Consider the following 21512-nt stretch of genomic DNA (forward strand, 5'->3'; position numbering starts at 1 on the left):
TGGAGAAAGCATGACATAATTAATAGAGAGCGGAACAAAAATTATTTTTAACATGCATCTGAATCAAGGAATGGATATTATTTCCAAATAATGCACTTTGCTTTCCGTTTTATCTTGACTAAATGACCATCAATTTAAAGAAAATACTTTTGAAAATGGCGATAGACATATAGTTTGGAATTTTGCGGACTCTATAGACTTTAAGAAATGGTGGGTGGGATTTGGAGGTGCTACGCCCATTTCTGACAGATCTCATTTTTGCCACTAGGGGAAAGGGAGTGGGGGCTGACTTACACATTAATGAAATGAAACTCAGCAGGGCCATTTGAACTCAGTGCTGAGTTCAAACGGACTCCATTTTTGCTTTACATCATAAAAGTTCTTGAAGGGCTGTAGGTTAAGGCCTGTAGAACTGTCAAGCTGTAAACTTATTTAAATCCCAGCCCTTTACAAATTAAAATAAAGGCCGTGTCAGTGAAAGTTGAAAAAAATCTGATCTAGCAGTTGCAATTGTTGTTTGTTGACATTACCCCAAAGGCTATTATTATATAATTATTAGTGCTCGACTGCTTTCCACAACCTGTCATCTCAGTAAGGGTTGTAAAGCCAGAGATTCATTGACAGGTCAAAGAGGTTATTAAAGGATTAGCTGTTTTTGATGTGGAGTTATGAATACAACTGTTTGTTTTTGTAAGGGATTAAGTACTTGAGGGGATTTAAATGTTTTGAATGGCCTTTCATGAATGGGAGTGTTTTTTTAAAAACTATAGAAAATGCTGTAATAGATATCTAGAATCTTATTTTATCTCAACATGGCTCCTGAGGTCTGCTCATGGTGGATACCTGGGAGTTGGCATGGAAGGTATAAGGGCAAAGGGTGGTGATGGGGGCATGAGTTGGCATGGATGGGGAATGGATGAGGGGATCTGGGGTTTGAGGACCATAGGACCTAATATTTAAAAAAACAGCTGGGGCGAAGTCCCATAGAACCAAGGCGTGTCTTTTAAAAAGCCCCTGTGGCCACCTCCAATCGGGGGCAGTGGGCCCGACTCCATCACACACCCACAAACCTCCAGAGCGAAAATCCCATCACACAGAGGGGTTTCTCCCAAGGTGGGCGCGGCGAGCCAGGACATTTCCTAACTCGAGCTGCCTGAAATGACAGCGAAAATCTGGGTCATAAACTGATTTTCCAAGGTGAAAAGACAGACCAAGAATGTGATGTGATTATAAATACACTTAAAAATGTTTAAGGTAAAAATGACAATGAAGAACTTTAGGTAACTTCACTGTTGTTTTACTGCTGCAGAACAGCATATTGCATTGCATAATAAATGATTATTATAATATTAATTATAATAATAATTAAATTATTAATAGATGTAATAAATCTATTACATTGATTTACTATTTAAACTAAACCTGAAATCACTTGTAGCATTGCTGAAGAAGAGTAATATTGCTAAATAATCTTTCAGGGTCAGTTTTATGATACTATTTGATCTGTTCCTGGCAAGGATAATTTGTTAAAGATGCTGTTGCCAGAGAATGAGGAAATCATGTACAATGGAACTCCAAGGGTGGCTTTTAGTTGTAACAGTCAAATGAACAGCTCTGTGGAAATGGAATGGGTAATTGTGAAGGATAGGTTAATAATCCTGCTTATCCATGCTCCCAGTTTCTCTGTTCTAGTTTCTCTGCAAGAAAATTTGCAGTCATTGGGAGATTTGTGGACCTATCGTAGAGAAGAATGCATAGGTTGGCTATTAGGATGAACATCCTCCTTATGGCTTCCCTAATGTTTAGTTTCTTTTAAAGTATTTTATTAAATTATTTGAGCTGAAAAAAGATTTTAAAGGAAACGAGTTATGTGATATATATATATATACACACATATATATATATATATATAATACATTATATATTAGTCCATTTACTGTGTCGTCCTCTTTTGCTGCTCTCAACAGTTGATAGTGTACTTCTTATTCCAATAGAACTCAGAATAACCACCAATTTCTATTACTTACTGAGGCAGAGGCATACATTACTCAACAGTAATACACTGTCCAAGAGAATAATATTGTTGTGAAGATTCATGAAAGTAGCAATGTTCAGTTCTGTTAACTTAACAAACTGGTTTCTAGTTCATTGTAATACTGTTTTGCAATGTTCTTTTTACCAAAATTATTTGACACATTAATTCTGAGGCAAGGCAACTTACTCAAGCCGCTGAGAAAAGTCCATTTTTTGAGATGTTACAGTAAATCAATAACTTAAGCTTTTCTTTTTAAATAGCAATTAGATATTCTAGTAAATGCAATATGATCTCACTTTGTAACATGGCAATAATGGCGAATGATTGTCCTTTATAGCCAGTAATGGCTTGTTTCAGGAATTCCTGTCTAAAGATCTTCATGCATTATCAAAATGGACGTGTTTTGTGCAGTAATGGGTTTTATTGTCAAATTAGGCTGTAATTTAGAGTGACTGATGTGTGAACTGAACTGCTGATTAGCTAACTGGGACCATGATGTGCAAAAACTGCAGATTGTGAAAATCTAATAGCTGTAATAATTCCTTCCAATGCCATTGAAATTAACACGAAAGAAAAACAGAACTTCCTTTTACTTTCATAATTCTACTTTGTATTGTACAGCATAAATGTGCTCTGGGGACATGGTCAGTTGGTTTGCATTAAGCATATTTAACATGGTTAAAACTGCATCAAATTGGTTTGGGCTTTAGTTACATGATGAATATGACTTCATGCAGCTTATAATAGTTAAAACTGCAGTGCTTCGCAATTGGTCCATAAGTACATTTCTCTGGAACTCTTAAAGGAGCCTTCCTGTTTTATGATTTTAGCAGCTTTAGTCATGAAGGTATTTATGTTTCCTGCACACTTCAGAAACATGCAGGTTGCATATTTTTTTCATACCCCTAACCTCTGCTGGTTATCTTTGGTTTTACAGCACACAATCTTATAGTTTATATCCAGCACAATAAAGGGTAAAACAAACATGAGTTAGTAGAAAAAGAACTGTTCAGAAATGTTTAATAGTGAAGAGAAGGTATTGATTTCACTGTTTAACCTCGGCAGGAATATAACCCATATCATTTACAATAATTATTATTGCAGAATGCAGGAATACAAGCCTTAAGCCTCAATCATCAGACAGGTTGTTAATTTCAGCATTTACACTAATGCCATTCTTGCTCTAGTCCTCAAATCGTCTATCTCTATATCAGCTGAATTATAAGACAGTTGCATTGTCATGTGCTGATCATCTATCATCTGATTAGAAGGAGGGGTCCGCCTGGCAATAGACAAGCATAAAAGGCTGAATGTGCTCAACCTGCTACATTTTGTGTGACAGGAGAGTTAGAGCACTATCCCATGTAGATAAATAAATACATATCAGAGTGAGTAGGCAAGATTCAAGGAAAAAGATGGTGTGCGCTTTGAAGCATTGAACTTACTGTGGAACTTAAGTCATCAAAAAAATTATTACCTGAACACAGCCAAGCCAATAGCAAAATATTGTATTTCAAAACAAGTTCAATTCTCAGCACTTAATTTATTGCACTATTACATTTAGAATGTTTCTATTGTAAAGCCAAATATTCGTTCTTGTTTGTTAACTGTGAAACTTTTATAAAAGAATTTTATTTATATAGCAGCTTTCGTGACTCAGGACATCCCAGTGCACTTTACTACTAATGAAGTGTAGCCAGAGTTATAATGTAGGAAATTTTATATTTCAAAATGTTTTGGATTGTTTGATCCACTTTTGTGTTCACTAACACTATAAAATATTAGGATGTAAAATCACGCACAATAATTTAAAATAGTTTAATCAAGAGAGTTATCTGATTCAAAGCAACAGAAATTATGCTGAAGCCAGATAAAAATATCCCTGTATTCCTCTAATAGCAGTAATTAAGAATTGAAATAACTACTATGATAAAGCCAAGCAAAAACAGTGTAATTAAGAAGAACATATTTGAAGACTGGTTACTGTACCAATGACGGGGGAAGGGCTACTAAATACCCAGCCTTTGAAACATTACAACATTTTTGCTGCCCTTGCCACAGGTTTAACATAACTCAGTGGCTGTAATCTTGCCTCTTAATTCAGAAGGTCATGGGATCATGCCCTCAAGATATGAGGCAAATGATCCAGACTGACACTTCAGTGCATCACAGAGGGAGTACTGTACTGCACTTTTCAACTGTCTTTCAGGTGAGATATTGAACAAAAGCTTTGTCCACCTATTCTGGTCGCACTATTTGAAGAAGGCAAGGATGCTTCTCAGGGAACTGAGCAACCTTTTTTCCCCTCACCCAAATGTCACGTTACTGTGTGCAAACTGGCTGCCACACTTCCCTACATGACAATGCTAGACATTTGATTGGTTGTTAAATGCTTTGGGCAACCTGGTAAAATGAAAAGCGCATTATTGTTTCTTGATATCCATGTAAGGCAGTGAAGAAAGGAACTTAACTAGCTCGGTAGTAGGAAGTTGCAGCATTAGTAACTGCGCCCCTATTAAGTAACTGTTACTCATTCAAGTTTGTCTTTTGGTGTTTTTTGATTTCAGTGGTGCAGTTGCTTCTGTAAGCAGTAGAAGCATCTTATCTTTAAGGAAGCTAATTGACACTTTTATATCTACCTGTACAATAGCAGGACCTTAGGGTTCGCGTGGTGAACTGATGTGAATATGTGCCCTTTGCAAAGCAGGTTAACAATAGATGTGAAGATGCTTGGTTCAAATTGTTTTAAACCATAGTAAAGTGTATATGCAGCACAATGGTTAACTTCAGATTTGCTGATTTAAATAGATCCAATTTATCTCCATGCAATTTATCTCCATGCAATAACTTAAAATAATGAAAATGTTATGCTGCCTTGCTTTTCTGGGTCATTTCCCATGACTTAAATATACCAATTTCTCTGGATCCTGACTTTTTTTGAGCCTGCTTTTCCTGTTACCGCTTTGCTTCAGCTGTAAATACAAGTCTGTTTTTAAGATGTCTAGTTCTGCTTTATTTCCTGACTTTTCACAGTCAGAAGGAAATCAGAAACTTTCCAACATAATGGGTGTGAGATGCCCATCAGCTACGGAGACAATTCATTGAATTGCTTATTATTTACAGTCTATGAGGAAACAAAATCAAAGTTAAATATTAGTTTCTCAGATCCTGCTTTTGTTTCACTACAATTATCAGTTCTTAAGAACAAACACTATGAGTCAAATCTTTATTCCAGACCAGAAAAACCCAACCTGTGCACTTCTGCGACTCACAAAATGTACAGTTGACCCATGTGTGACTTCAAACGCCGTTTCGTCTTTTCACATTGGGATTGGGTTCGCAGTGCATTTTGTGAGCCATGATGGAGTGCATGAGGAGTATGGGTGCAGAGGCAGGCTGTGTAAAAAGCCTGTCTCGGTTCTCCAACACAGCAGCTCAACTCTCAACATTGTTTAAAGGCTTCCTAAACCACAGCTCTCACTCCACAGCCACCCCATGCCCACTTATGTCGCCCATGCCACACCTTTCCCTATGCCTCTCATGTATCCTCCATATCCCCTCAAAGCTCCCATGCCCCTCTTTCCCCCATTATTCTTCCATGCCCCCTCAGACCACCCCATGGCACCTCTATGGCCTCATTGATTCTCTATAGCCATTCACCAACTATGCACAATGTACATTCCTCAAGAGCCATGTAATGGAAATGGGAATTGTTTTAAAATCACTGGAAAACATTAAATCTTTAACAATCTAAGAAAACCCTGAATGCAAACACACTATCATGGACAAAGAAAAGGGGAAAAAGAAACGTGTAATCCTTTAAATACTTTTAATGTTTGTTTGTAAACCTAATATCACATCAAAGACACGTACTGTTATTATAAGCTCCTAAAAGTTTTAATAGTTTCACCTGCTGAGCTTAAGCTTTTGAAACCCAGCCAAGCATTCACAACAGAACAGCTGCTATAATAGAAGCTTCCAGCTCCATTAACAGAACAGATATCCATTTCCATTTCAAAGCAGAGTGCCTGTCAATCAGTGGAGGGGAAGCAGATGCAGAACATTTTTTCTACCTTCATCAGCAGTTTTTTCTCCCCCCAAAAACAGCCAGATCTGGCAGTCCAATTAAATCAGAGCACAAAAATATTACAGCAGATGACATCTGGATACATTTTTCACTGCTTAAAGTGTTTTCTCCATTAGAAAAGTACTTTAATGTATGTGAACAATTACACGATGCTGGTCAATGTAAGGATCAACTTACCTTTAAAGGATAGACATTAGGAAAGCTAAACAAGGGATAGCTATATTATTAAATTTTGTTCCTGAATGTCTCAATGCAATGTGGGAGGCCATTTGAAAGTGAAAGGATGAGGCAACCATGATGTACGTGCTCATCATTTGCACACTAAAGAAGTAACAGTGGGTCCCAGCAGATATGAGTGCCTTTTGTGCGCTTGGATTGTGGATCTTTATTTGTCTGGATGGCTGAAGTCGTAAGAGCCAGGAAAGACGAATGAGGGTAAGTACCTCCCAAGCCTCCCTTGCACCTAGATCTTGGTGCCCTCCAAGCGGCCCCTCATGTTTGTAAGGATGTTGCACTTCTCTGGCTTCCTCAGCACTTTTCTCGCAATCCATATGCCTTCAGTAGTCAGACCTATCCCCCTCTACAGTGCCAGGTTGTGTAAAGTGCAACCGACCAGCACTATCCAGCAGGACCAGGGAGAGAAATCATAGGCCTAGGTGCTTCTCCTCTTTCCAGACCCTCAGGTGTGTCTGTGCAACAAAACTGAACGGTTCACAATTGTATCTGTTTCGTGATCAGCAAGTCTGAAGACTCTGCTGTTTGCTGCTTCTCACTACAATATATTTTCAATATCTACTGTGCAACACAACTTTATCATAATATTTCAATACCTCAAAAAACTCATAAAAAGCACCAAGATAGAGTGGAATAACAGGTAAGTAGATGATAATTAAATTATGATAATTTAAATCTGGGTGAAAATTTTATATTCTTTGGAACCGCAGAGACTGCTTATGTTGGGTTTTCCTGCTCCTGGATCTAGAAGGGGGACCCAATGCAGTAATAGCAGCTGGTTTGCCAAATGAGTGGAGGAGTACCAGCCTCCACAAGGGCATATATAGATTCCATGCAGACTTGGGCCAATGCTTCACCTCTACATCACAACTAAGTCAAATGACCAATGCTGGTTCACAGAGGAGTGCAGAAGACCATGCTGAGCATGCCAGAAGATAAGATGTCAGCCTGGTGAAGCTATACCACAGATTGCGAAACAGTGAAGGCAGTATGCTATAGACCAAGTGAAGCAATCACACAACTGACAAATCAGTCAACACTTTGCGACATCTAGTCATAAATGTTGGTGAACAATTAAGCAACTAAAAAGATGTGGCAGGTTCTCTTGTGTTCAATGCTGATGAAACCTTAATTCTGTTTCTTTCTCCACAGATACTGCCTGATCTATTGAGTATTTTCAGTATTTTATGTTGTTACTTAATGTGGAAAATTGCCTAGATATACTGTGTCCATAAAAAGCAGGAAAACCACTGCCCTCTCGACGACTGACTCTCAATTAGCAGCACAGTGATGGAAGGAGTCATCAACAGTGCTTTCAATGCCCCACTCACTGATGCTCAGTTTCAGATGCACCTCTAGGCTTCATTATCACTGGTCCAAAATCTTGGAACTCCCTAACAGCATTGTGGGAACACCGTAACCACATTGACTGCAGTCGTATAAGAAGGAGGCCCAAGGCCAGCATCAGCATCTGATGGCAGCGAGGGAGGGCAGAAAATGGCAGTTTTGCCAGAGATGCCTATAACCCAAAAATGAATAGTAAACAATTTGGCATCAAGTCAATACACTTCACATGGTCATAGTTGTTTTTCTAACCTGTGCTACAAGGGGAAGAAACCTTCCACAGATGATTAGCATTTAATGACTTCTGATTGCTCTTTCAATGCACTCTCTGAAGGCATAAATATTTAAATTATAAAGTAATAAGATAGCAGTTAAAGGTAATTTGTTCTTCCTATTTTGGTAGGAAATTTTGATGCAATAATGATTACCAACTAAAAGTTACTCTTGTATACTTGATGTTTTATTCTGTACAAAGATTAATGGTAGGTACAGTATCTATTTCTTAACCTTGTTACTTACAAGATAGGAATTGATTCACATGGACCAGAACCTTTATGCAACATAGATGAAAATATTTTTTTGGAAAAGTCTTATTCATTTTCACACATTACACAGTGCAAACTCTCGACTACACTCCGCACTATTGAAAAAAATCAGACTGGAATATAACTGACAGCTTTTATTTTAACAACTACTTTTTGTCACTGCTATGGTGTTGACATAGGCCTAAGATGCAACTTTCTCAGTGTGCTTTTGGTTTCATGCAACTAGACAAGTAGCACCACTAAATAAAAGCTCTGAAGAAGAGTCATAAGGGCTCGAAGCGTTAACTCTGTCTTTCTCTCCACAGATGCTGTTAGACCCGCTGAGTTTTTCCAGCATTTTCTGTTTTCGTTAGCGCCACTAAATGTTGTGTGAAAGTATAATTTTGGCATATGCTGACATTGTCAGCTGATAAAAACTGAAATACAGTAATCTTTTGTTGCATTTTCTAAAATGCTAGCTTCAAAATGCAAACATTATTCATGTATTCACTCAAACATGTTTTGAAAAATAAATCAAATTTCTGTAATCCCATGTTCAGCTAACCATCTGTAAAATTAACTGAGGAAAAATGAGGTTTTCCTTTGTGAGTTTGGAATCTATCTAGCAGATTGGAAGCACTGCAAGTAATGCTGCCCATTGGTCTCCTGAGTTTTTAACCATTTGATTACCTTTTCATGCAGTTTTGTCTTAGCTCAGAATCTCTGGTGCTAAGAAATTAGCTTTAATTTTGGTTTACTTTTAGAAATTGCATTGTAGTCATGGCTAACCAGAGTACAAAAAAGTACAAGCTAGCACACAATACAGTTAGTAACAACAAGTGCTTTAATTCATGTTAAACTATCCCACTCTAGGGAAGAACTTGAACATTCAGTATTCCGATAGCTTTGCTAGATAAGGTCTGCAGTACTTTGTACAACATGTACAATTAATTTTATATTCAGCAAACAGGACACTATTAAGGATTTATACTCTAAGAAATGAAAAAAAAATCTATCAGCAGATATTTGTACATGGCCCCTCATAAAATCTGTGACATTTCAGAATAAAAGAAGGAATTTGCATTTATATAGTGCCTCACTGTATCTCACAGGACATCAAAACTGTCTAACATTCAATAAATTATTTTGAAATGAAGTAATTGTTGTTAAGCAGGCAATTATTTTCAAATTTATTTTGAGATTACAGCCTTTATTTGTTCCAAAATTTATTTTCTGAGAAAACAAGAAAAGTTCTGTGTATTCAAGCTTACATTGATTTAAAAGAATCTGTGGCCGGGATTTTCTGTGCCCACCGGCGTCGGGTATGTTCGGTGGCGTGAGCGGACAACATGGCAAGAAGGCCAAAAATTGGTTTCACGGTGTCGTGAAACCAGTTTGCGATCGTCCGCTTCGCTTGCCGATGGTGGGCCACGTTCCCCGCCATCGGACGTCGGGAACCTCATTTATCATATATCAGCAAATCATTATAAGGCCAGCCCACCGGACTCATCCCATCCCCACTGGATCGTCACCCATGTCGGTGGCAAAACATACCGAGGTGTTTCACAACAGCCTATATAAGGCGTGCACTTGTCCTAGGCTGAGGAGGCAGTCTCCAGACGAGATGAGGCCAGATGGACATGTGAGGGTATGTGTGTGAGACTGGGTGGTGATGTCCCTTGAGTTGGCAGTGAGTGAGATGCCAGTGAAAGTGTGATGAGCTTGAGTGTGTGAGTTTAGAGTGATGAGATGGTTGCCATACCCTGGCTGTACGGATGAGATCATTCATCCTCTATCTGCATTGGATGGCCAACCCCTTCTGCACAACATTGGCAGTGGTGATCAGTGCCATCGTCTACCAAGCCGGCGTGGTAATGTAGCTGCCCCTCTTGCAGCCAGAGCAGGGGCAAAGGACATCACAGTGGGCCTCCATGGCATCCAAAAGACACTCGAGGGCTGCAATCTTCTTGCCTTTCGGGGCCATGTCTTCTTTGCTGCAGTTTTGGCCTGGAATCTCTGAACACGGCTGTACTTTAAATGTGGTGTCTGGCGTGATGAAGTGGTGAGGTGATGGCGTGGCAGGCGAATTGGAGCCCACCCGCCATTGAAAAGGCATGCATAATTAATGCAGTGATGATACAGCGTGAAAAGCCACCATTGTGGCCGGCGGGTAAAACGCCATTCTACCCTCCCAGTGCTTAGTGCAACTCTGGGACGATTCCGCCCTGTATCTCATTTGAAAATTAATATTTTGCAACTGATTCATGTCAACCACCCTTCGAAAACTTTCTTCCTTATTGTTTGATCAACTGTTTTAATGCTGGTTAATTCATTTAATCTGCTTTATAACTATTGCCCTGAGTTTGTATGTTTTAATTTTTTGTTGTATTTCTTTGCTATCTGTAAAACTGTTAAAAACTAAACAATAATCACATTCATTTGCGATACATTTTTATGTGTTCTTTAAATCTAATTGTATTTCTGATGGAAAATTGTTCTCAGCTAAAAACAATTAGAAAAATGCGGTTTGGGGTGCTGTGTACAGTATTGGTCACCTTATTTAGGATGTAAATACTTTGGAAGCAGTTCAGAGAAGGTTTACCAGACTAATACCTGGAATGGGCGGGTTGTCTTATGAGGAAAGGTTGGACAGACTAGGCTTGTATCCATTGGAGTTTAGAAGAGTAGGAGGTGACTTGATTGAAACGCATAAGATCCTGAGGGGCCTTGACAGGGTAGATGTGGAGAGGATGTTTGCTCTTGTGGAAGTATCTGGAACTAGGGGTCACTGTTTAAAAATAAGGCCGCCCATTTAAAACAGAGATTAGGTGAAATTTTTTAACTCAGAGGGTCGTGAGTCTTTGGAACTCTCTTCCTGAAAAGGTGGTGGAAGCAGAGTCTTTGAATATTTTTAAGGTAGAGGTGGATGGATTCTTGGTAAGCAAGGGGGTGATAGGTTATCGGCGGTAGGTGTGGTGCAGATTTGAGGTTACTATCAGATCAGCCATGATCTTATTGTACGGTGGAGCAGGCTCAAGGGGCTGACTGGCCTACTCCTGATTCTTGTTTGTATTTTCTTCAAGTTAAATAATGAACTGATCCAAAGTATATCACAGACATGGCATTTAAAAAAGGTCCATTCCAGAAGTTTTAGTGAACATAAATTTAAAAACAAAATGCAAATTTATGCCAAGGGCCACCTTTCTAGTGCTGAAAAACCCACCACTCTGCTGCAGAACTACAGATAACAGTTCCACCGACCTCCAATGGACTCCTGAAGTAATTCCAAGCCCGGTGACTGTCTCTCCCCTACCCTCCATACTTGCTGTGCTAAAAACAAAGGAGTCTTATCCCCCGCCCCAAGCCCCACCTCCCTCCCCTGCAGCACTGTCAAACTCATGAACCACCCTCCATATTTTAATAACTACAGCTCTTCTCCTTTGTTGCTGAACTCTAGGCTCCCCCCTTCACACCACCATGTTCCTTAATGCTAGGTGCCTACCTCTCCAGCCTTGCTTCTCACTTTAAATAAAAATTCAGTACATGTGAAGGAAAGTATAATTAAGGCCTAAATTACATTTTGTTTTTGAACAGAATTGAGGAATTTTTTACCAAGAAAACCTCTGTGGAAGTGTAATAAAAACACCTACTCCTCCACAGTCATATCAAGCTAAATGAGACCATTCATAATTTCAGTGTTCTGTTTGATGCTGAACTGAGCTGTAAACTTTGCATCAATCTATCGCTGAATCTGCATACTTCAATCTTAGCAGCATCACCTGTCACCACCCCTACCCTCAGCCATGAAATGATGTGATCTTCACCGTGGCAAATTCAAGAAACATGCAAGGAACAGCACCAATCACAGCACACGGCCTTTTTTGACCTCACAAAAGCCTTTGTCTTGACTCTGTCAATCACAAAGGCTTGTGGAGTATCCTCCTCAAGTTTGGCTGCCTCAGAAATTTGTCACTATCCTCCGCCTATTCCACAATGACATGCAAGCTGTGATCCTTACCAATGGAACCACCACAAACCCTTTCTTAGCAAAAGTTGAGATTAAATAAGGCTGTGTAATTGCATCAATGCTTGTCTCCATTTTCCTTGCTGCAATACTGCACCTCACCGCTAGACAAGAAACTGTTCAACCTACACCGCCTTCAATCCAACACCAGAACCACACCAACCTCAGTCATAGAGCTTCAGTACGCAGATGATGCTTGTGTGTGTGGTCACTCAGAAACTGAGCTCCAGGTCGTCCTCAACTCCTTCTCTGAATCATATGAGAAAATGGGCCTTTCACTAAACACCCCCCAAAAAACTAAGGTCATCTTCCAACCCACTCCCACAGCACCACACCTCCTCCCATCAATTAAGATCGATGGCGAGATCCTGGAAAATGTGGACTTTCTCCTTATCTCCTCTCGACAAAGGCAAATATAGGCAATGAAATTCATCATTGCCTCCAATATGCTGGTTCAACCTTTGGCTGATTGAAGAAAAGGGCATTTGAGAACCAGGATCCCAAACCCAAGACTAATGTCATGGTTTACCACACAGCAGTGGTTACCACACTCTAACATGCTTTGGAGACTTGAACAACCTACACCTCAAAGCACTGAAGAAGTACCACCAGCGATGCCTTTGCAAGATCCTCCAAATCCAGTAGCAAGAAAGGAAGTCCAACAGCAGCGTCCTCTCCCAAGCCAGCTTGCCCAGCATCGAGGTTTCTAATCACTCACAACCAGCTTTGCTGGGTGGGACATATAATTCGTATGCCTGACACCTCACTCCCAAAGCAACTGCTCTACTTGGAACTCACTCACAGCATGAGACTCCCAGGAAGACAGTGGAAATGCTTTGGGAGTGTACTCAAAGCATCCTTGAAGAGATCAAATATACCTAACGACTCATGGGAGTCCCTGGCTTGTGACTGACCAAAATGGAGAAAGCTTATCTGGGAAGGAACCAAGCGCATCAGGAGATTTCATTGGAAATGTGCAGATGCAAAGTTGAGGCATCGGAGGGAGCATACATACTTCCAAATAACACAAGTACCCAACCCTTAAAACACCACCTGCCCTGCATGAGACAGAGTCTGAAGATCGCACATTGGACTTAAAAGCTATCCCAGAACTCATCAAACCAGACTGTAAACAAATCATCCTTGATCCTGAGGGTTTGCCTAAAAAGAGAAGTAGTAAAACATCTATTGTTCACCTCAAACATTACAATAGGAGATCTTCTGGTATTATCTTAATTTGGTTTTGGGAAAGATGTTTCAGAATTCAAACTTGGCATTTGAATTTTTGTATTTGATTCATTAGAAAAAAGTGACTATCTCTTTTCAGTTTTTACGTCAACTGCAGTAGGCCTTTTCTTGTAACTAGTAGTTATTTTCTGTGCCTTCCATTGTTGGGCAATCATAAGAACATAAGAAATAGGAGCAGGACATTAACCTCCTCAAGCCTGCTTCGCCATTCCATAAAAGCATGGCTGATCTGATATTGACCTCAACTCCAGTTTCCTGTCCGTTCCCCATGACTCTTGACCCCTTAGGGCCTATAGTTCAAGAATCTGTCTATCTCAACCTTGAACATATTCAATAACTCATAGAATATCAAAGATTCATGACCCTCTGAGAGAAGACATTCCTCCTCATCTCCATCTTAAATGGGTGACCCCTTATTCTGAAACTATGTCCCCATGAGGGAAAACATCCTCTCACAATCTACTCTGTTAAGTCCTCTCAGAAGCTTATATGTTTCAATAAGATCACAACTCATTCTTCTAAATTCCAGTGAGTATAAACCTGCACAACCTTTCATCATAAGACAACCCTTCATCTCAGGAATGAATCTAGAGAGCCTTCCCGGAACTGTCTCCAGTCCAAGTAAAACCCTTCTTAAATGAGGAGACCAAACTGTACTCAGTATCCTAGGTGAGATCTCACAAATGCCCTTTATCACTGTAGCAAGACTTCTCTACTTTTATACTGTACTCCTCTTAGAATAAAGGCCAATGTTCCATTTGCCTTCCTAATTACATGCTATACTTGCATGCTAACTTTTTGTGCTTCACGTACAAGATGACCCAGATCTCTCTGTATCGCAGCATTTTTAAAAAAATATATCATTTATGGGATGTGGGCTTCGCTGGCTAGGCCAACATTTATTGCCCTTCCATAATTGCACTTGAGAAGATGTTGGTGAGCTGCCTTCTTGAACCGCTGCAGTCCATGTGGTGTAGGTACACACACAGTACTGTTAGGGAGCAAGTTCCAGGATTTTGACCCAGCAACAGTGAAGGAATGGCGATATATTTCCAAGTCAGGGTGGTGGGTGGCTTGAAGGGGAACTTCCAGGTGGTGGTGTTCCCATCTATCTGCCCGTGGATGAGGTTTCATGAAAAACGCGAAGGCTGCCTGGGCTCTTCGCCTGCCCGCCAACATTAAATTTAATTAATTAGGTTTTAAATGGCCTTAATAGGCCTTTGACAGCTCAGCGTAGCTGACTCAGCTGCGCGCCCGCCGAACTGAAAATCTAAATGACGCGCGGTGATGCCCGCCCGACGTCATCGTGCGTCACTTTACGCATCAGAGAGCGGGCCCTGACTCCGCACACCGACACAAAAATTCTTCCCAGTGAGTTGCTGCAATCTCCGTAGAGACTGATAACTTTTAAAAAGAAATTTGAACATCCAGTTAACAGCTGGAAGAATGACACAACAAGATTTAATTTTTAAGACATTTATTGTAACAAAAGACTAAAAGCACTGTTGACTTAAACATTATCTTTGTAGGCAACATATAGTTTAAACCACAAAACAGAACATTCCTCTTTTTCTTTTCATAACTGAAAACACACTTCACGCTGTCCTTTAAGTAGGCATTCAATTAACCCGGAAGCAGTCCAAGCTGTTTCTTATCTCCTGAGGGTTTATTTCTGTTCTTTTCCTCCCTTATCCTGAGAACTTTTAATCTCAGAACTGTTTTTCACAGTGAGGTATTTTCTCCAGAGATTCTTTCTCTGGCACAAGCTAGCCGAATCTTCCAGCCTCATTTTAACTCCTCATAAATTTGGTCTTTTCAATTGTGGTTCGAGCTGCCATCTGCATTTCTGTGTGGTGAACCACAGCACCTTGCTACCTATAGCTACTGTCCCTCTCCCAGATCCTGGCAGACTAACCTTGCCTATGAGTTTTCAGGGATATCTTAGACCCTTCTGCTATCAAAGCCCATCTCAATGCCAACATGATCACATGGGCCTTGTATCCAGGTAGAAATGCTGATTAGCTACTGATAGGACCCCAATTCCCTTTTATCTTGGAAAGAAACAGATAGTTTAAAGCACAACTGTTTACAATCCAATGTTCTCAACACCATTCTGGGACTTTGGAGACTCACAGACTATTCACTGTCAGCACACAGGCTGCTGTCAGTGTTTTCAAGTGTAAACACCTTGCACCTTCTTCTCACTAAAACAATCTGGACCCCTTTTAATCTCTAACAATTGAATCACCCAGGCTTGCTGTCAGGCAGACTTCAGAACAGGTCCTATGACCCCCTTCATTTTATCCTAAGTTAAAGACACTGTCCCAAAACAATCTTATAAACTTCAAAATTGTAACAGAGTACATTTCAAAAGTATTTCTTAGGCTGTAAAGTGCTTTGGGCGTTTGGTAGTTATGAAAAGCACTATATAAATGCAAGTTTTTCTTTCTTTTAACTTCCTTAGATTGCCACAGATGGTTCATTCTTTCACAGAGTCTTTATTCAAAGGGGGAAAAAAGTTGTTAGTGGCTTGAAGAATTGATAAATCAAGGAATGCCAGAACTATTAGCTCCTTTTGGGGAAAAGCTTCTTAAGAGCATCTTTCTTTCAGCACTCCCAGTAGGCAAGAAACCTCAGAAGAAGTATTGGTTTTGGAAAATTGGGCCAAATTCTTTTCCCAGATCACAAATCTATATTCACATCAATGTTCACTTTTGAACTTAAAAACTGCACTGAACAGACAAATTCTCCAATCCACCAGATCAGCTTCTCTACGTCAACATAGAGGCTGGTTAAAGCTTGATTCAACCAGTCCTAATGCCAGGAATTAGCACATCTTGTAACTGACTTCATTTGAAAAACTCTAGATAGTTTTCCCTCCATTAATAGAGAATGTGAGAATGACCATTTCTGTCCTGTGGCATTAAGCTTTCAAGCTCCCATTTGCTGAGCGTACAAATTTGTACATCTTCCAAAATTGTGTTTGAAAATGCATTTTCCCTTGATAGGGAATTCAGGTGCTTTTAGATAGCCAGGGTACTGTTTAACTGGAAGGTATTCTCAGGCCTGTATTGACTTGTACTGGCTTAATTTTGTGCATCACTAGATGGACAAAGAAATGTATTGAGAACTATGCAAGTCCCAACATGAAACACATCATTAATTTTTATTGAGAATGTCATGCAGTCAGCCAGGCTACAATTAGATAGATACTGTTATGCATTCAATGTGTAGACTTGAGATGTGCAAACGAAGCCAAGATAGTGTATAAGTTTCATCCAGCTTAATTTTCAGAGTTTTATTTCTACTCGATAAGATGAGATGTCGACACCATTGTGTGGCTATTGGACAGCTGAAGGGTTGGAAATAAAGCTCTCGATATGACTGTACATGATCAGTAAATAATTTGTGCAATTGACAGGGAGACATCCTCTGAGAAGATTAGAGGGTATTTTAAAAGTATAGTCATCCCCAGGTAGGCAAGTTTTAAACATGTACAATTAGATTATACTCTACATGGAGTATTGCACACATTTCTGCCAAACATTGCTATTTGGATCCGGCTCCAAAGAGATGCAATTTGGCAGATCTGTGATACTATCTGCCTTGGGCTCCAAGTAGACAAATTCTCCTTTTTGAACACACGCACCTCTATGAGAATTGTGAATGACATGTGAAGGATAAAAAAAAACTGATTGCTTACTTTTAAGTGTTATAGCTTTTGTCCTTCAGATTAATTTGTTTTCCATATATTCCAAACTCCTTGCCTCCAGACCATGCACTTCAAGTTTTAATTGATTTCCCCAGATTAGGTTCTCTGTATTAGGTTGAAAGCAAATTTCTCGTTTCATTTCTTTGGAACACAGTTGTCTACCCTGCCACATTTCTGTAAAAGTCCCTAACATTAGTTAACAATTTTAAATTTTATTATAATTTTGTTTAAAAGTACTTGTGTGCTTTGAAGGATGGTTACATTTGTTTAATCATGTGGTACCTAAAATCCTATGGATGGAAGGACAAAGATTACATAAAAAACAGAGGACTTTAGTAATTTCACGTGCTGGTTTTCAGATTGTACTTTTGGTATAGATGAGGAATTGTAAACCTTGGATCATATTGTGGTCTAGTTAAGAAAAGTTATCTGCAAATAAACTTCTGCTATAATGAAAAAGAAAATGAGAGAAGAATGGAATGCTGGATATATATGCTGAGACATCTCTTGCAACTGCTCACTTACAATTGATTGAACAGCAAATACTGAATTATTAACTTGATACATTTGTCTGTCTATATCCTGCACTACAGAAGTGATTAAAGCACATTTAATGTTTATGAGTAGATTTTTTCACTGCTGCCCTAGTGGAATGAGAGGAATGCCCATGATTTTGCAAGCAGTAGTCAATGGTGGTCATATTGAGTATCTGGGAACGTCAATGGCAGTACAGCATAAGACTTTCAAGCCTTAAGCAGATTTTTCTTTTCTTGGATGATGAAAGTGGAGTCTATGAGGCTGAGCAAGTTAGGTAGAGGAAACACAATTGCAAAGACTTTAATTAGATTTTTAAATTATGAACAATTTTCTTTGCCAAAGCAAGAGTTCAACTGAATACCTTGTTTTGCAACCTGCTTTTTCTCTAGGTAGGAAGAGATGGAGTTTGGGCCTTCCCTTAGTAAGACACAATGCTTCAGGTTTTTCCTATAGTTTTAAGCACTTGGCCTCTGGAAGTAATATTCTCCTCTTACATGGAAAACATTAGCAAGTAATTAAGCAGCATACTTTGCAGGGTTTCTGCTCATCGAATAGTTCAAACAATTATATAAAAGTTTGGTTACTCAAAGTGTAGAAAGTGAAAATTAGGCTAAATATCTTGCGAAGTGCAAAATTGCACCTTTGTGCACATTGATGTGGATCTTCTGTATGTAATCCTAAAAACACTCAGACCAAGTATATTAAATTATGATTGAAATTTTTTTGTTAGGCATTTTCTCCCTTTCAAAGTGTTCTCCACCTCTAATGCTATGCAGCATTCCTCGGAGTCTTCCACCGCCACTCTTCATGACGATCACTAGGGGATGTGTGAGAATGAAACAGATTGACTTAGCCAACAATTCTTTCTCTCTCTCTCTGGGAAAGTGTCTTCTCTAGTCCAGTTAGCTGAGATCAGGAATTCACCAAATGTTACCTTATTGGAAATCAAAGGAGTAGATCTATGTTTTACTATTTGGCAGCACAGTGGATTAGTCCAGCTACACAGTGCACAGCTAGAGCACATGTTATTCAGCAAGTCTGAACCTTTGATTATCAGTTTCTTTACAGATTTTTTTTATTACAAACGACATTTTTTAAAAAATGATTTTTAAAAAATCAGAACTTTTTGTTGTAAAAACTCAATGTAAAGTATGGCAGATGATTTATCAAACTATATTGATAGAATTTCTATTTCAGCATATTGCCATATTTTTCTTGCAACACCTACTTGGCTAAGGCTATTTCTCTGAGTCTTTATACTGGATTGGTTATCCTTCCTTTTACCAACAATGTTTCATTGGAAGTTTTAAAGAAAATAACCACGACTCTCACATTACCTCAAATTATTCTGAACTATGGTCCTACTAAAATCATAGAACCCCACAGACCGTCAAAATGACAGACAGACAGAGTCAAACTGACCCTTAAAGAGTGAGTTAAATTAGGCCAGGATATTTAGGTCAGCGAGCGAGGGGTGGGGCCCCCTCGCCGACACGTAAAATGACGCGGGATGACGTGGGGCGGAACTCCCGACGTCACCCTGCGTCATTTCAATTTTCAGGTTGACGGGGGCGCAGCTGAAACAGCTGTGCACCCGCTGACCTGTCAACGGCCTATTGAGGCCATTTAAAAAGCAATTAAGCTCATTAATGGACTTGCCCATCCCTTAAGGTTGGCGGGCAGGCCGGGAGCCCTGGCAGGCTTCAGGAAAAGCATGAAGCCTCATCCATGGGCGGGATGAAGTTTCATGAGGGTTTTTAAAAATTTAATAACTGTTTGATTGACATGTCCCAACTCATGTGACAGTGTCACATGAGGGGACATGTCAGGGAAGTTTTAGTTTTGCCCCTTCACCATTTTAAAATTTGGCACCAATCTCCCTGAGGCAGCACTTAGCCTCAAGGAGACGAGTGCGCTCTTTCACACGCATGCGCGAAAGAGTGCACTCTCGGTTGAGGGAATCCCCACCCCGCCCACACAGGGAGCGCATAGTGCTTCCTGGCGGACGTCACACTGGGCGGGCTTTAATTGGCCCACGTAAAATGGCGGCGCACCCCCAATCGGGGGCACGATTGGAGGCGCACCTGCATGCGCCTGCTCCTGCACTTCCCCCCCAACGGGGGGGGGGAAATTCTTCCCTCGGTGTTTTATCACTGTCTGCCTTAGAACACACTGCTGTGTTTTATGTGTGTATCACTTTTGTTTGAAATGAAGGTGCAGCGTATGGAATGTGCTGACACATTGATTCATCTGTCTAGTGTAAGGTTTGATGGTTACCAGACAGAAACATTTCCACTTCTGGTGTAATGAAGCTGGAACTTTTAGTTTTCAGATTTTGTTTCTGTGGAAGAATGAACCTTTATAACCTAGGTTAACATTCCTAGTTTAAAAAAAACATATTGGCCAGCACATGAAGCAGGGTCACACTCAAGCTGAGTAAAAGTGAATGGACTGAATTTGCTGTTTCAAACCCCGGTACCAACTAGACCCAAAAAGATTAATTACATTATACATAATCAAGAAGTGTACTCAAATGACCTTGTCTTTCGCTTCATTTTTCAACTTAGCAGCATGGAGAAAAGTTGAAAATTAGAAGCTTTCTGTGTTGGGATTCATAGGTTCAATTTGATGACACAGTATCAAGTAAAGTCATTTTATAATGGAGCTCCTTAGGAAAAAAGCAGTTGTTTGCAGGACCTCTAAAAAGGAGCTGCTTTGCACAATTATAGGGTAGAATTTTACAACAGCGAGGGCAGAGTTTTACATCCCGTGGGCGGGTGCGCGCCCAAACCGATCGGGTGTAAAATCACGCGAGATAACATCGAGCGAGCGTCCTGACATCATCGTGCACTCACGCGATACTTCGCTCAGTGGGTGCGCACGGCAGTTGGAAGCATGCCCGCCGACAATTAAGCTGGCAATTAAGCCCATTAACGTCGCAATTGTCTGCGACTTTTCATGACCTGTTCAACCTTACGGTTGGCGGATGGACCAATCTGCCAGGCAGGCTTTACATTTTTCATGAACCCTAATCCAAAGGCGGGATGAAATCTCCATTAGGAAATAAAATAAAAAGAATTATCTGGGAACAGCATTTTTGTGAGGTATGCTTTCAGGTGCTTGATTGTGCTGCATGGACACTGTTTTGCAGCTTTTTAGTGCTTTATTTTATTATTTGCAGGTCTGCAGCTCTAAGGCAGCTGTCGACCTTCAGGGAACACTCTCACAGTGCTCACCTGCGCCCGTGGTGATATCGTCGCCTGTCCTCTTCCCACCCCCACTCCAGCAGTGCTGAGCTTTTCAGCACGGGTTTCACGCTTGTTAGCCATTAATTGCAGTCGGGGGCCCATTTCCTGACCGCTCCCGGGCCTGCCTATCACGCGTGCCCAATGAGGGAAAGATTTAGGTCCGGGTTTTTATGGTCCCGCCGAAGTCAATGGAGTTTAGAATGGCTTGCTGCATTTCATGGCGACGGGCCCATAAAATTCCAGCCATAGTTTTTGTTATTAGTGTGCCATTTGATTAATTGTTGTTATCTTTCTCCACTGTGTCATGTTCATGTGATGAGAAAACTGTCCTTACCTAGGCCTCTTGGGTTGCATGCCAGTTCTAAGAACTGTGAATGCATTAAGCTACCATTTTCTTTAAAATTTTCTTTGCGGGAAGATGCTATGGAAATCCAGAAGGCTTGAATTAAAGAGTAAAAGTCCCTCTGACCACAACATGGATAAAGAAAGCCTGAGAGCAAACATCACAAGTAATTGAAT

The 21512-nt window shown here is 40.1% G+C and overlaps 2 protein-coding genes across 7 annotated transcripts in view; one reads left to right on the top strand and one right to left on the bottom strand.

Annotated features, from left to right (window-relative positions):
* The window catches only part of immp2l (inner mitochondrial membrane peptidase subunit 2), a 662809-nt gene that overhangs the window by 313593 nt on the left and 327704 nt on the right, over positions 1-21512 (top strand). The window lies entirely within an intron of this gene.
* LOC144696601 (leucine-rich repeat neuronal protein 3-like) overlaps positions 1-21512 on the bottom strand; it is a 53528-nt gene that overhangs the window by 21083 nt on the left and 10933 nt on the right. The gene's annotated exons all lie outside the window — the stretch shown is intronic.

Source organism: Cetorhinus maximus, chromosome 22 (genome assembly GCF_964194155.1).
Source record: "Cetorhinus maximus chromosome 22, sCetMax3.hap1.1, whole genome shotgun sequence".
Lineage (NCBI taxonomy): Eukaryota > Metazoa > Chordata > Chondrichthyes > Lamniformes > Cetorhinidae > Cetorhinus > Cetorhinus maximus.